The sequence below is a fragment of the Camelus ferus genome, chromosome 2, assembly GCF_009834535.1.
Source record: "Camelus ferus isolate YT-003-E chromosome 2, BCGSAC_Cfer_1.0, whole genome shotgun sequence".
Taxonomy (NCBI): Eukaryota; Metazoa; Chordata; class Mammalia; order Artiodactyla; family Camelidae; genus Camelus; species Camelus ferus.
The window spans coordinates 53,050,685-53,066,284 of record NC_045697.1 but is presented as its reverse complement, the minus strand read 5'-3'; positions in this window follow the sequence as shown (position 1 = coordinate 53,066,284).

The following is a 15,600-nucleotide window of genomic DNA, read 5'->3' as shown; positions in this document are numbered from 1 at the left end:
CCTGAAAGAGACTAGAATTTCAATACACTTTTGTGTATGGCTAGAAGGATGAATGGATGAGTGGATAGACAGATCAATAAATGAATAAATTGAGCTCTGTGGTCAATCTCCTTCACAAAACAAAACCAAAAAAAAAGTTTTTAAGATTTGAATTTTGCAATGAAAAATCAGCTTTCAAGCGAATAATACCTAACCTGATCATCCCTTCTTCTCAGTCTTTTCAGGAAAGAATGATTCAGAAACTCTCATGAGAAAACATTAAAACAGGATGTCCTGGGCACCATTTAGGAAAAAATTATGTGCAGTTATTTCTTCTGTTCCCCTACTCTGAATCACCATCCTCTTTGATTTATTTCCACAAATATTACATTTTCCTGCCAAAAGCCAAAGCTCTCTCCTTCTCCAGCTGTTCCATCCCCTCCATGGCTATGACCTCAGCCCAGATACCTGGAGCCCTCTCTGGTTCAGATGCCATTCCAAAGTAAAAGGCCTACCTCAAATATGCAAGGTAAAAAGCCAAAAGCCTCATGTTAATTAACTCTTGGTATGACCTTGGATCAACAGACTTCACAGAATCATAGCACCCAGGATAAAAGAACATTAAAGTGTATATTTAAGATGACCTAAATTTGTTGTTGGATCTAGTTCAATAGCCCAGGTGATATCTGACCCACTTTACAATTAAGACACTGTTGTAAAAGCAAGAAGGAAATGACGCATTTAAAGGTTTTTAAATCAAGAACACTTTGTCTTTGACCTTCACCACCTCATCCCAAAGAATCTACCCTGGGCAAAAAAAAACATATATATCCTTCCTGACACAAAAGCAGACTAGTGTCAGTTGAAAGGTTAATAGGCTAAACAGATTGAAAATCATAAATGAGCCATTTACTATAAAGCATGGGGTGCTTGTCTTACCTTCCATTAACATACTCATATAAGATGAATGAAATGCCAGCATTGTTTATTGTCAGTCCACTAACCCTGCTTTGTTGAAGATAAGGATTGATCTTGCTTTACACATCACGGAAATCAATATTTGTATGTACCTTTATAGCTTTCAATTTCCTTTATAATTTGGCAGATTTTCTCTATGAAGTAGTTAAGATACTCTAAAGAGACATCAAATTACTCTGTCACCATAAATCTTACCTACACAGGGATAAACAGCACACCATTTTGAACTTCTTAATTAAGCTATTCAAATTATGTCTTTAAATAGAAAAGTTCTAAAAATTTTAAATGTATTATTAAGTCAAGGATTTCCTATTTTTAGTGAGGAAGGGTTCCCTTCAATCCTCGAAGTTTTAACGAAGTGGAAGAGGTACATTGGTAATAAAATCTGTTTGGTGAGCATGTGTTGTGTCGGCTGTGTACTTCTCCACGGACAGTCCAGGTACATCATGGGAAGCAACGTGATAGGATTTTGCAAAATAATAGAGTCTCTGGCAGGTAGAACTTTAAAAGCTTTGAGTAAATCATGACTATGGCTTGAAGTGCCAGTTTAAACAAACCATGCTTAAAATATTACCTGTACTTTCATATGGTTACTTCCTTCTAGTACTTGTCTTTACATTTTAGCCAACCCAACATATTTCAAAGCACTCTGAAACATGCAGCAGAAAAATCAAGGTCTTTCTGGTCATGTAGTTGGAATTATCCACTAGGTATTTTATTGCTGTGGACAAATTACTTGATTTCTCTGAACTGTAATTTTCTAGCAGGAAAAAGGGATAATAAAAACTAAATAGCATAGAAAAATACTGGCACATGGTAGATGTTTGATCAATTTTAGCTCCTTTCAGCTATGTAAAAGTAAAGTGATAATGATATTATTACTAATAGACTTTAATGTGAAATCAAGGTAAAATCATACACTTAAAAAATAATCTGAAAATAATTCTTTGAAAGAATTGGGCTTTTGCTATGCACTCAAATAAGAAGTTGTCCAACCTGAATAGATCTTTCAACAAAGAAGATATACAAAAGGCCAACAGGTACATGAAAGATGCTCAACATCACTAGTCATCAGGGAAATGCAAATCAAAACCACAATGAGATATCACCTCACACCTGTTAGAATGGCCATCATCAAAAAGACAAAAGATAAAAAATGCTCACATGGATGTGAAGAAAAGGGAACTTTTGTGCATTGTTGATGGGATTGTAAATTGTTACAACCACTATGGAAAACAGTATGGAGGGTCCTCAAAAAAATTAAAATAGAATAATATATGATCCAGCATTTCTATCTCTAGGAATATATCCAGAGGAAACTAAAACACTAATTTGAAAACATATCTGCACCCCAATGTTCATAGCAGCACTATTTACAATAGCTAAGACATGGACACAACCTAAGTGCCCATCGATGGATGAACGTATAGAAAGTGTGATATATACACACAGTGAAATGTTATTCAGCCATGAAAAATGAGGAAATCCTATCAGTTGTATTGTGACAACATGGATGGAACTTGAAGACATTACGTTAGGTGAAGTAAGTCTAAGAGAGAAAGACAAATACTGTATAATCTCACTTACATGTGGAATCATTAAAAAAAAAAAAAACTCATAGTAAAAGAGACAATACTTGTGGTTACCAGAGGTAGAGGCTGGTGGGGGGAAGAGAATTGAAGGAAGATAGTCAAAAGGTACAAAATTTCATTTATAAGACAAATAAGTACCAGGGGTGTAATGTACAACATGATGACTGTAGCTAACACTGCTGTATAATATATAGGAAAGTTGTTAAGAGGATTAAATCCTAGCAGCTCTCATTACTAGGAATCTTTTTTCCTTCTTTCTTTCTTTTCTTTTCATTGTATGTATATGAGAAGATGGATGTTAGCTGAACCTATCATGCTAATCATTCCACAGTGCATGCATATCAAACCTCATACTGTATGCCTGAAACTTAGACAGTGATGTGTATCAATTATATCTCAATAAAACTGGAAAGAAAATAAGAAGTTGTTTAAGGCATTGTTAAGTGAAAAAATATAAGTTTAAAAATAATATGTGTACTATAATCGTGTATTTTGATAAAATATTAATAATAATTATTATCAAAGAATTTTTAAATATGCAGGAATATATGTGAAATTGTTAAAAATTATCCTGAGAATAAGTGAAAATATGGAGGACTTTAACTTTCTATGTTATATAATTCTCTAATATCTAGATTATTTTTAAGTATTTTCTATGAGCTTGTGCCATTTCTGTGATCAGAAAAATTAAAAATAAAAATGAATTTCAAAATAAAATCATCTGAAGGCAATTCCTTTTTTGCTCATCCATCTATGGTCAAAAGATATTCATGAATTCACAAAAGCCAAGTCTCGAGTTAAGTTATCTTTTCCAAAGAAATCTGTTCACCCTTCTACTTTCAATTTCATCCCTCCCACATAGATCTCTAAAGGATAATAAGTTCATAGTTGAAGTTCAATAAAATGCACTTTCCTACCTTTGACAAATACCACTTCTTTGAGTAGAAATTAAGAAATCAACTAAATGAGCCACTCTCAGAGAAGGAGAATATTTCTCTTAGAAGCTCTAGATTCTCTTACACTTTTTGTCTATCTTGTGCAGGAAGCAAGGTACTATGAATTATCAATACCTATGTTGATGGTGATAAGGAAAATGATGATGATAATGATGATGATTAAAATCAGAAAGAAACCCTGAAAATATTACCATATTTACTATTTCACTATTTTGATGGATGAGCTCCTCAGCTGCTTAATGGGATTTTTATCTAGAACTTCTGGATACATCTGGAGAATTAACCCCTGTTTTGGTTCAATAGCAAGCATCTTTAAAAGTCTACTTGGACCAGGCTGTGGTGGTCTGAGAAGGATGAAGAATGGATGGATGGATGAGAAGCTTACTTATTACTAAGGGTCTATGTGTTATATGTTAGCAGTCATATTGAGTATTGTATAATTCAAAGCACAGTGGGCTATACTTGATCTAAGTAATGCAGTCCCTAACAGCTATCCATGCTAGCTACACGGAGGACGTGTTTAACATTGTGTACCTGTGTATAAATCTAGACCTAGAGAGGTTGGATTAAGGTTCCAGAAGGTTGATATGATTTTCACTCACTAGTATACTATCATCTGCACATTCTGCTCCTGCTGTGTTGCTCTAGATGGTGACCAAAATGGCCTTAACATTCCACTCAGCTTAACTGAACTTCAGGCAGGTTTATTCCGAAGTATAGGCCCTTGACCTCCCTTTACTTGAGGCACTAACTTTAGAAAACTTAAAAATATCAACTCTTTTTCTGCCACTTTGAAAAGTAGGTAAATCATCTTGCAGTGTCTTACCAGTGTTACAACCCAGGGAATAACTGTCTCTAGGACCTGGGAACCATCCCTTTGAAAAGTAATCATCAACAAGGAGAGTGTCCCTGTCTCCCAATCTCTGTGGCAGGATAGAGGCCAACTACCTAACTACCCTACAAGTCTAACTGCCTAATGCAAACTGACAAATACAGATGGCCTAATCACTTTAACCAACCTCCCCATGCCCAGTGTGCTCTAATACTTTCCACTAGCTCAACCCAGGGCTTAAAAACCTTCCCGCCTTTTGTTTAGTTGAATCTTGAATAAAGTCTTCCCTGCCTATTTAACTTTGTTCTGCACAATCTTTCTTTGACAGTGGTTGGGAAGTTTATAACTTTCTTAGAGAAAGTTACTGCTCTCTCTGCTGACTGTTCTGATTGTGCTGACTTCCTCCTGTAAGAAAAATAATGCTCAGTCTATACAATGCCTGTGTTCAGTCTTTCTGTCAACCCATACCCCATGACATTTGTTGGTATTATTTTTAGGAAAACGTAATGCAGTAAAGTCAACATACAGGGAATGTCCAGTACGTTTAAATCAATCTGTATATCCTATATCACACATGTAAAAGAGGTATGAATATTAACTTAAAAAACTTAAAATGTGGTTCATTAAAAAATATGAAACTTTCAAGCTTTCAAAGCAAAGAGCAATTTTTGAAATCTTTGAATCTTAGTTGAAAATCCCCAAACCAAGAATCATAAAATACATTTGACCTATCTTTGTATTTTTTCAGTAAGGTGTCTGGCTTGGGCTTTTAGGTCAAATCTTTCCACTACTAGGATTGAAAACAATACAGTAAATGTCTAATCAAAGAATTACAGAAATTTTAATTTGGAGTCAGAAACTATTATAGAATACTGGTAATAAAAAAAAGGACCAAACTATATATTTAAAATCTATTGATCTTCAGTATCCTCTGTATTTATAATAAATAGGCTGAACAATATTATTTTCATTTCACTTTTTTAAGAGAATTTTACTTCTGACCCTTGTCAAGAAGGGAACAGGTGTTCATGGCTTTAGAAAAACTGTTCACCCTAAATCTTACAGCATGGCCTTAACAACTGCACCCTCTGGTGGCAGCCTTCCCAAAGTGCAGGACCTGGTGTTGGTGTTTGGTTTATTTAGTTCTCTTGGTTTGCTTATTTGCTCACTCACTTTGTCAATTAATTTATTTTTTTTTTTTGTCTGAGGGGTGACTAGGTCTCTTTAAAAGGTACAATCTAAAAAAAAATCTAAAACTCTGGAGTTTAGAAACAGCACACTGTATCACATTTTAAGTAGCTGTGATGTAGGATGTAATTTGATCTCATTCTTTAACTTGCTAACTATATTACTAATACACAGTAGGACATACAAAGACTATAGAAGAGTGTGGATATGTTAAAAGAGTGTAGATATCATCAGCAAGAGATTCAACAAAATAAACAAGCATTATACAGACTTGGTTTCTGAAGAGCAACTACCTTAGAAGCAAGGTTCTCTTCTCCAAAGTGAAAGCAGTAGGTAGCAAATCCCTGTCTTCCAAGACAAACAGATCAACCCAGGAACTACCTGGGGGTAAACAGTGCTGTACTTTAACCAGGGATTATGCTGAACAAGGAACAGTAAGAAGCATCCTCACGTAGTTTCCCTGAACAAACGTTGCAATTTTGTCAGATAATTTCCAAAATGGTCCTCAAAGAACACTTGGATATTTCACCATTTTTCTTCATGTTTTCTCCACTTTATGCCCACTTTATATTGGGCATATATTAGGAACAGCACTCATTAATGAGCTATTAACTATTTCTCCACTGAATAACAAATGTAGAAGGGGAAATATGTTACTTTTAAAGCTGGCTGCAGTTTGAGTCTTGGAGCAGTATTCCTTTTAAAGATTAGAGATGCTCCTTCTTTAACTACTTTTTGAATATACAAAGATAGAATTGAGGGCTACAATAGTGGGATGTAAGCAAAGAGAGGACAAAATAGCTCTGATTTGTCAGAAACATCAGAAAATTCTACCAGTGGCCTGAAAGAGATAGAGGGGTAGAAACCCAGAGTTGGGTTATCTAAACTGCTCCCAATAACCCTTCTAATCTGTACATGTTCTCTAGTGAATATCTGAGTCCCAAGCAATACGGGAATCCCCAGGAATACTGACACCCAGGATATCACACATGTTCAGAGCACACACATTTGCAATCAAGAAGAGAACCAGCGCTGATGGTGGTTGGAGAAAAAGAAGACCTTCACCTTTTACGAAGAAATGACCTATTATTGCTTAAAGCCAGAAGCAAAAGGACTCAATGAACACATCCTTCCCACGGATGCCAATTTGCTAGTTTTAGCCAGTTTTAGCCTTGGCTCTCAGACTCCAAAGCAAAAATAAATATTAAGTATCTACTACCCAGCATAATGCTAGATATTCATAGCCATACAAATGTTCAACTACAGAAGGCAAAGACGAAAATGTCTATTTAAAATGAAGATTTAAAGATTAGCAATATCCTTCAGTTTCCATAAGGATATCCAGCCAGTAAATAACAAAGACAGGATTCTAATGCAAATCTGTCTGATTCTAACATGCCAGTGCTCTTTCCACTGTACCAAACTACCTCATTCATTCATTTAATAAATATTTATCAAGTGCTTATTATGTGCCAGGCATCAAAAGAGCAGTGGGAAAGACAAGGTGACTGGAAGTGGTGGTCAGTACTGTGAAGGAAGTAAGCAGGGTGAGTGATGAAAAGTGCTGGAGATCACTCCCTTGGGCACCAGAGTGTTCCAGAAAAGGCCTTTCTGAAAAGAAGACATTTAAGCCAAGTCCCAAAGCTTGAAAAGGACCCAGCCAGGCAAACATCCAGGGGCCAAGGATTTCAGGGAGATGGAAAGACAAAGGCTCCCACGTTTGAGAACAGAAGTGCTTCCAAAGTGGCAAGGACACATGAACTACAGGAAGGCTGGTACAGATGAGGTTAACAGAAACCAGATTATTTTTAAGTTTTTTTTTTTTAATAAAACAAAAAATTTAAGAAGACTTTGTAGACAATAATAATGAGTTTGCATTTCACTCAAAATTCAATGAAAAGCCAGTAAGGATGTTCAACATGGCAAAATATTATCTGAACGGCATTTTATACAATGACTGGGTGGAAAATGAACTGTAGGGTAATCAGAGCAGAAGCAGGGGATAAGTGAAAAAGCACAGGTAATGATACCCGGGACCAGGAGGCAGGAGTAGGAATCAAGAGATGAGTTTGGAGGTTACCGCAGCAATTTATGTTAGTGATCATGGTGCCTTACACTAGATCTTATGGCTCTCAGCTGGGTACACTGTTGCTCCCACCAAGAGACATTCAGCTGGAGACCTTTTTTTGTCACAACTGGAGGGATGATACTGACACCTAGTGGGTAGAAGCCAGGGATGCTGCTAGACATCCTACAATGCACAGGACTGTCTCTCTGAAAAAAAGAAATATCTAGTCCATAATGTCAATGGTACCAAGGTTGGAAAACCCAGAACTAGATGAAACTGGGTGGCAGGGACAGAACTGGAGAAAATTTGAAAGGGTTGGCTTACATTTTAGAAGTAGTACTGACAGGACATGCCAAAGAGGGTTAAATAAAGTATAAACCCTAGGTGTCTGACCTGGATAGGCGATGGTGCCATTCACCAAAATAGTGAAGACTTGAGGAAAAATGAGACTGGGAGGAAAATGGAATTCAATTGAGTATTCAGTTTAAATCACATTCTGTTCAAGATAACTATTATCCAGATAGAGATGTACTTCAGTGTATATAGAGATTTGAACTCAAAGGAAAAATTGGGACAAAAATATAAATTTGAGAGTTACCAGCATTCGAATTATATTTAATGACATGGAATTGTATGAGATAACATAGGAGAGAGGTGGGAGAAGAGATGAAAGGAAAGGGAAGGGAGTGAAAGAGAAAGCAAGGGAAGGAAGATTAGGACCACACCCTGAGGCACTCTAACTTTTCTGAAGACCATATAAAAACTAGAAGGAACAATCAGGGAGATGATAACAGAAAACCCAGGAGAGTGGTATCATGGATGCTCAGGGAGGAGAGGAAAGTATTCAAGAAAGAGGCAGTGGTTAATGATACAAATGCCACCAAAAGACTGAATAAAATGAAGGCCAAATAGTGTCCCTTAGCTCTGGCAACTTGGAGGTTATTAGTGACCTTAAGCAAGAGCAGTTTCAATGCAGTGTGGGAATGGAAGCCGTTGTGAAATGAACAAATGGAAAATGAAGAAACAGAGAGAGAAATGCAAATAATTCTTATTTTTGGAATTGGAGTCAAAAAATTAGGCAGCTACTGTATGGATATGTAGTCAAGAGAGTCTTGTTTAGTTTTTTGTTTCTTAATGTGGAGCAATGTTGGTATGCTGACAGAAAGGAAAAGAGATGGGAAGATAACTGAAAAAGTGAAGTCCTTAAGAAAGTAAAGGGATGGGATCCAGAAAGAAAGTAGAGGAGTTGTCCATTAGTAGTAGTAAGGATACTTCTTCCATTGTAACAAGAAAGAGATGAGTCCAGGTTCAGGTATGTTGAGACAATAGGAGCGTTCCCATATAATGGCTTTCATTCTATCCATGTTGTTTCATTAAAGAAGAAGTAATCAGTTGGAAGGAGGGGGAGGAGAAAGAAATCTGAAGGGCAATCCTAAGTGAGGATTTCTAGCTAGTTCTATACCTGCCCTGAAGTTATGACTGCCCTCGGCACCATGGCTAAGTGTCCCCAATAATAACGGCATCTCACTGGGAGCAAAACCATCTGAACCACACCACTGTAACCAAGACGCTGGGAGTTACTGGAAATGATCACACAGCAAAACAACTGGAATTACTAGAAATGCTTGCCCTAGACCATTAGTCTCTAATCAGCACGCTCACTCACACTCCAAAGTGTTGTTGAACCCAACTTCATGTACTCAATGCACAGTGAGTCTGAACAAACCGAAACATCTGAATTTGGAGCAGAGAAAGATTTACTAGTCCAGGAAGCGCCAACTTGGAAGATGGGAGATGTAGGCTTGTCTCAAACCCATCTTGCTGGCTGGCTGGGACACAAGATTTTAAAGACAAAATGGTAAAGGGAAGGGGGGTCTTTGTGACTTCAGCTTCCTGATAAGACCTCTGTTGCAGACTTCCTGGCACCTTCTTGTGACTTGATGTGTCATTGGTGATTGTGACTGATCTATATTCCTGCAAAGAAAACTAGTAACTCGTGGTCTTTTGATCTCTTTTCTTTCTAGGAGAGACTAAAAGCAGTGGTTGAGGCATCTTACTACTTACTTAGAGTTTCATGATGGTTCAGGAGTTTCAGTTCTTAATTCACCCTCCTGGTGTCATCAATTTTAAATCCGCTTGGGGTCAGCTGGTTGAAGCCACAGGACATTACCTCAACAGTTTGGGGTCATAAGGCATTAATTCAAGCTAACAATCATGGAAAAGATTATGTTGGGCTTGCTTTTCCTTTGTTTTTGTGTTCCCCTACTTCCCTAGTTAGTAACTGTTTGAATCAGGCCTTTGGAATTCAGGGAAGGTCTAGGAGGCTTTTTTCTATAAACAAGAACGTAAAGGCTTTTCATATACAGAAGGGCCCACAGGATCCTATTCAGTTTCAAAAGGATTATGTTATATATTCCCCAGCCTAAAATCTCAGTTTCTGTCCCTTCTCCCTCAACTCTTGGTAAGTGAGCTTGCCTAATATTTCACAGAGCAAACAGAAGTTGTCAAGTTGATTTCCTTCAATTTATTGCCACCATATGTACAAATCTTCCTGCATCTGTTCCCATCTTCTTTGCCTTTATTTCTGTTACGATGACCCAATTAAAGACCAATTCCTCCATTTGTGCTCTAGACACAAAAACATTCTGCCTTTCCAGGGCCTTTATTCCTTTATTTCTTCACCAATTCACAGCTGCAGTCTTCAAAAGGCTGAGGTGTCTACAGACATCGTATCATTCACTCACCTCTCAACATGCTCTAATTCAACTTTCACCCCATGACTCCAGTTTCTCAGTTCACCAATGATTTACTTGGTGCTAATTTAAATGGACTTATTTCAGTCATTATTGTACTCTAAGCAAGTCTCCACACTTTGATCACTTTGTCATTCTTGAAAACCCCTCTTAATTTGCCTTCTGTAAAACCACGCTCTCCAAGTTTTCCTCCTACGGTGCCACTTCTTCTCAGTCTCTTGTACTGGCTTCTCCACTTCCATCCATATACTTCAAGGTGTTGGCTATTGGCATGACTGAATCTTAGGCTTTGTCTATTCTCAGTTCACATCAGAGATAGCAAACTGACAATCTTCCAGCTCAATCCCCACTGTCTAGTGCAGTGTCGGCAAAATAGTAAATACCTAATAGGTGTTTGTTTGAATAGTTAATTAATTATAAGACTAGAATTCAATTGGGCTTAGGGTAAGGGGATGAGGACACAATGTGGGACTAGCCACTAAAGCAAGCCCCAAGATGAGAAATTCCTCCCCACCTCACATCAACAGTTTCTCACACCAGTTAACATAAGCTACCTACACTGGATAACTGATCAAGAAGCCAACAATTAAAAAACAAAAGCCAACAATTGACACTTAAGCACCTCCTTGACATCTGATGATTTTAAAACACAATTAGGAAGTTGTTCCGAGTACTTAGCCTGGGGTCTACAATCAAGAAAGTCATACAACTAAAGTACATAGCCAAATGAAAGCTAGCTTAGAACTGTGAGTAAAATGAGAGTCAAATAAAAACACTATCATCAGTTTACCCACTTGTTTTTCTTCTAAGATTCAGTGATAGTTTTGTATGTTTATCCTTCTCTCCTGTCAACATCAAAGGAAAAGTAGAACCAAGCAGAGAGCTTGGTCTGATTCACCAGCTTTCAGACCAACTTCATCTCAATAAAACTCTGATCAAATTCAACTTCTTCCAAAACCAGCTGATGAGCAAAAAACAGTCCCAAACCTAAACTCATCTGTAAATAGTCAGTCAGTCAAGACTTGGCTCTATACAAATTCACTGGAGACCAACTAATTAACAAAGAAGTACACCATCCAAAATCCATCCCATATAGCTTTTCATTCAAGATCTAGTTCTACACAAATTCATCTGAAATCAACTTGTCAGAAAATATCTTCCTTGTCCAAAGCTCATCCAAATGTAGCTGTTTAGCCAGGACCTGGCTCTACACAAACTCATCAAAGACAAGGTGATTTGCAAAGAATTTTCTTATCCCAAGAAGCTATTCAGCAGGGAGTTACCTCAAACAAATTCATCTAAAACAAGCCAATATTCATCCAGAAACATCTGCCACAGAACAAACTCTGCAAAAACTAACATCAGAAAAACATTTCCAGTCCAAAGCTGGTCCAAAAACAGCTGTTCAGCTAAGACCTGGATATATACAAAGCCATTCAAGAATAACTAATAAGAAAGAGCCAACCCATCTAAAATGTATTCAAAAGTAGTTGTTTCATCAGGTGTTGCTTTTCCATATAATCATCCAAGACCAGCTATTTGGCAAAGAATTGTCCTACCAAAGCTCTTCTTAAAATAGCTATTCAGTCAGTAGCTTGCTTTCCAAAAACTCATATGAAACCTTGCAGTTAATCAAAATCCAGCTATTAAAATATTTTCCAAAATCTGCTATTCATTAAAAAAAACTTTAAAGTCTCAATTTTGCCCAAAATCACCTCAAAAAATATCTGATCACACCAAACTTCATCCAAATCCACAAATCAACAAAAGACCAGGACAACTCAATCTAATCAAAATGAAATCTTTTCCCCCTGTGCTCCTCTGTCCAAACCCCCATCCAGATCTAACAGTTTAATTTTCAAGCTCTCAACCTCAAACACAAAGCACTGCTATAACTTTCACTTTCCCTACTACCACGACTTCTAAAGCACTTCTACCACCACCACCACGTCTACAACTCAGGTCTAACTATAATCACCACACTAACATCTGCTGTACCATAAAACAATCTGCTGTACTTCCTACAATAGCCTAGAAGCTGGCACCTAGAACTACTCTGAAACAAAAGTAACTCCCTATGATGGTACCTAATCTCAAACTGACTTTGCATCTAACTTCTGAAACACAGAATCTTCTGCGGCAACACAGAATCATATACTGACCTTCCATTTGACTTTGAAAATACATATTTTACCGATTACTCCTACAAAACTCAAAGTAACTACCCACCTGGCAGTATTGTATCAACTCTGAAACTACATAAACTCCCAACACTATTCCAGAACCTTATCTAAACCATCACACCACCAATCCAAGCACTGAAATTATGAATTAATCCCTTTTACTCTAGTACCACATCTCTTATCCTTCCCCTCAGCATCCTCATTTATGACTATTTGCAGGACATTCTTTCTCTTTTGAAAAGTCATCCGCAACAAAGCCTATTTTTTTAATCCATATGCATGTACTTTTAATGCTGAGTTGAAATTATGTAGAAATTTTTCTATTTAAACTGAGTACACGTTGAATTGAGCTCAACTCTGTTGAATGAGGGAATTTGAAAATACATCCAATATTTCTAATGACATTACACACTGAACTTTATCACCTATGACCAACGGCCAAGCTACTCTACCAAAAAGTCTGAACATATTTTCCCAGTACCCAATCTGAAAAAAAAACTTCGAGATTAATAATAAACATATATGGTTTCTTTCTATTTAGTAGAATTTCAGTTCTTAGTTCAGTGCCTGTGCTTCTGGCATTCATCAAACCACTCCATAGAAAAGTGGTTCTATTGCAGGTTTTGAAGCATATGCCCTAATTTCCTTGGGCCAGTACACACTGGTCAATAATTTTAAAGAATTCTGTAAATTTACAAAGTCAAGGAAGTGATAATTCAATTCAACTTGTATCTATTGCTCTACCACATGCAAGATATTTTGCTGGGTTCTACAGAGAATATAAAATGAGCAAGACACAAGATTTACCTTGAAGCCTAATATCTCAAAATAGAAACACAAATAATAGCATCGGCCAAAGTAGAATAAAGTAAATAAGAAATTCATGAATTCAAATATGGTTTCTGAGAAGGAAAAGGAAGGCTGACTTCAAATTAGGGGAAGAAAAACTTAATGAAGGTTGTAGCATAAAAAAAACTTTAAGGATGGGTAGAGCTTCTGGGCTACTGTAGGATGACCAAAAATGAAAGGGGGGAATCTAGGCAGAGGGAATACCATGAATAAATGCAACAAATGCAAAGAAACAAGCTGAAAATACATGAAGGCTCTTTTCTGACCTCTAGCACATACTTCCATTTCACCTACACATTATACAGTGATTGGACACTGGCTGTATTTCTCACAAGAACACAAGCAGGGATTCTGTCTTATTCACTTTTGTAACCTAGCAGCTAGTACAATACCTGGCCAAGCATAATTTAGGTTTAAATTTAATAGATGTCGTTGGAATTACTATGCATCGTGGAATGCTGATTGCAGTTTCAAATTATTAACGTACTTAACTTAATCAAGCTATCACAACAATTGATAGCAATTGTGTGTCTCGAATCCTTTTAATGCTGTGATTAAATTATCAAGTGGTAGGACAGAAAGGTCTCCACTCTACCTTATCCTTTGATTACCAAAAAGGTCCTCTTAGACTGGAATTCACAAAGAGTGCCTTGGGTCTGAGTAATTCCAATCTCCCCACATCCATTGGGTATGATGGAATTGGGAAGAGGGTATATTACTTGGCTTGAGAAGTCCTAGAAAGTTCAGGGATAACACAAATAACTAGAGGTTTCTACCAAGACTACTCCAAACCAGAGACTTTTAACCTGGGTATTCACAGTTGGGCTCTCAGGAGATCCATGATACATATTTTGTTCATGGTCATATGTGCATTTTTTCTCAGGAGATGGTTATAGATTCAATCAAATTCTCAAAAGGGTTCATAAACAAAATTAATTTAAAAATAAAGCCAATAATAAATATAAAGAAATGCCTAGATCTACAGAGCCAAGAGATGTAAACTGCAGTTCATAAAGTACTTTAAAGAATCCTGATATCCTGAGTCATTTCAGAAAAAATGAATTACCTCACTATTTTTGCTGATGTCTCTCAGTTTTAAGAATATTTAGGAATTTTCCCCTTTTATAGTACATATTTCTTGACATCCAACTCTATAATTATATTATTGTAAGTTATCTGCTTTCAAACTTAAAATTTCTTGTCTAAGAAATTACTCAGCCTTCTTAATTTCCCTTGTTTATTTTGGCCAAATTCTACTGACTGCTCAGTTTCCAAGCTAGGGCGTGTTCCATTCCAGCTTGGGGTTGGAGACATGTCTGCAACAGGCATTCGATGCTCTCAGTTCCCTGAATCACCTGATGTCCAGACAGTCACACTGTGATTCAATTAGAATAAGCTATTCATTAGCACCATACTCTAGACTGGCAATAGAAACCAAGTCTCCTCACCTAAGCCCAGGATTATCAGTGGCATAAAATTCAACTCTGCCTCCTCCAAAAAGAAAAAACAATTTTAAGGAAGCCCCTTCCCCTACACATTCATTGAAAAGAATGTCCAGGGGAAAGTGGACTCCGTGGTGTCATGGGCTCTCTCCCACATAATGAGTCTTGACTATTTAATGTTCCCCCACAAAATGTAAGCTCCTTAAGGGCAGAGATTTGTGCCCCTTCCATTCACTGTTTTATTCCCAAGGACTGAAATAATGTTAGCAGAAGACAGAGTGAACATACGCTGAATGATGGGTTGGAAAAATGAACTGACTGAATAAAAGAATGAATGAATGCAACTATGAACGTCTGTGAGAAAATAAAGTCACTTCCCTTCCACATTCTTCAGCCCTTATGTTTCATTGTGCCTCTTAGTATCACTCCCTTTACCATGCCATTGTCTGTCCCATCAATCACATAATTCTCCAAATCCACTTTAAAGCCCCATCTCTTCTCTGAAGTCTTCCCTCAACTTGACCTTGCTCCAACTCCCTGTAGTATATAATACCTCTACCATTTATTCATCAACATGCAGTGACCATCTGGTGCTCTGCAAAGTTATTAACACAGACGACCCTAAAGAAATATAAGACAAGGCCCCAGGAACTCGCCATCTAGTTCAAGAGAAACATATAATCAGGAAATAATGAAGAAGCTGTGTGAGATAATATCTGATTGCAAGCCAAAATAAGTAACAGAAACAAACCAACAAACAAAAATACTACTGGTGACTAA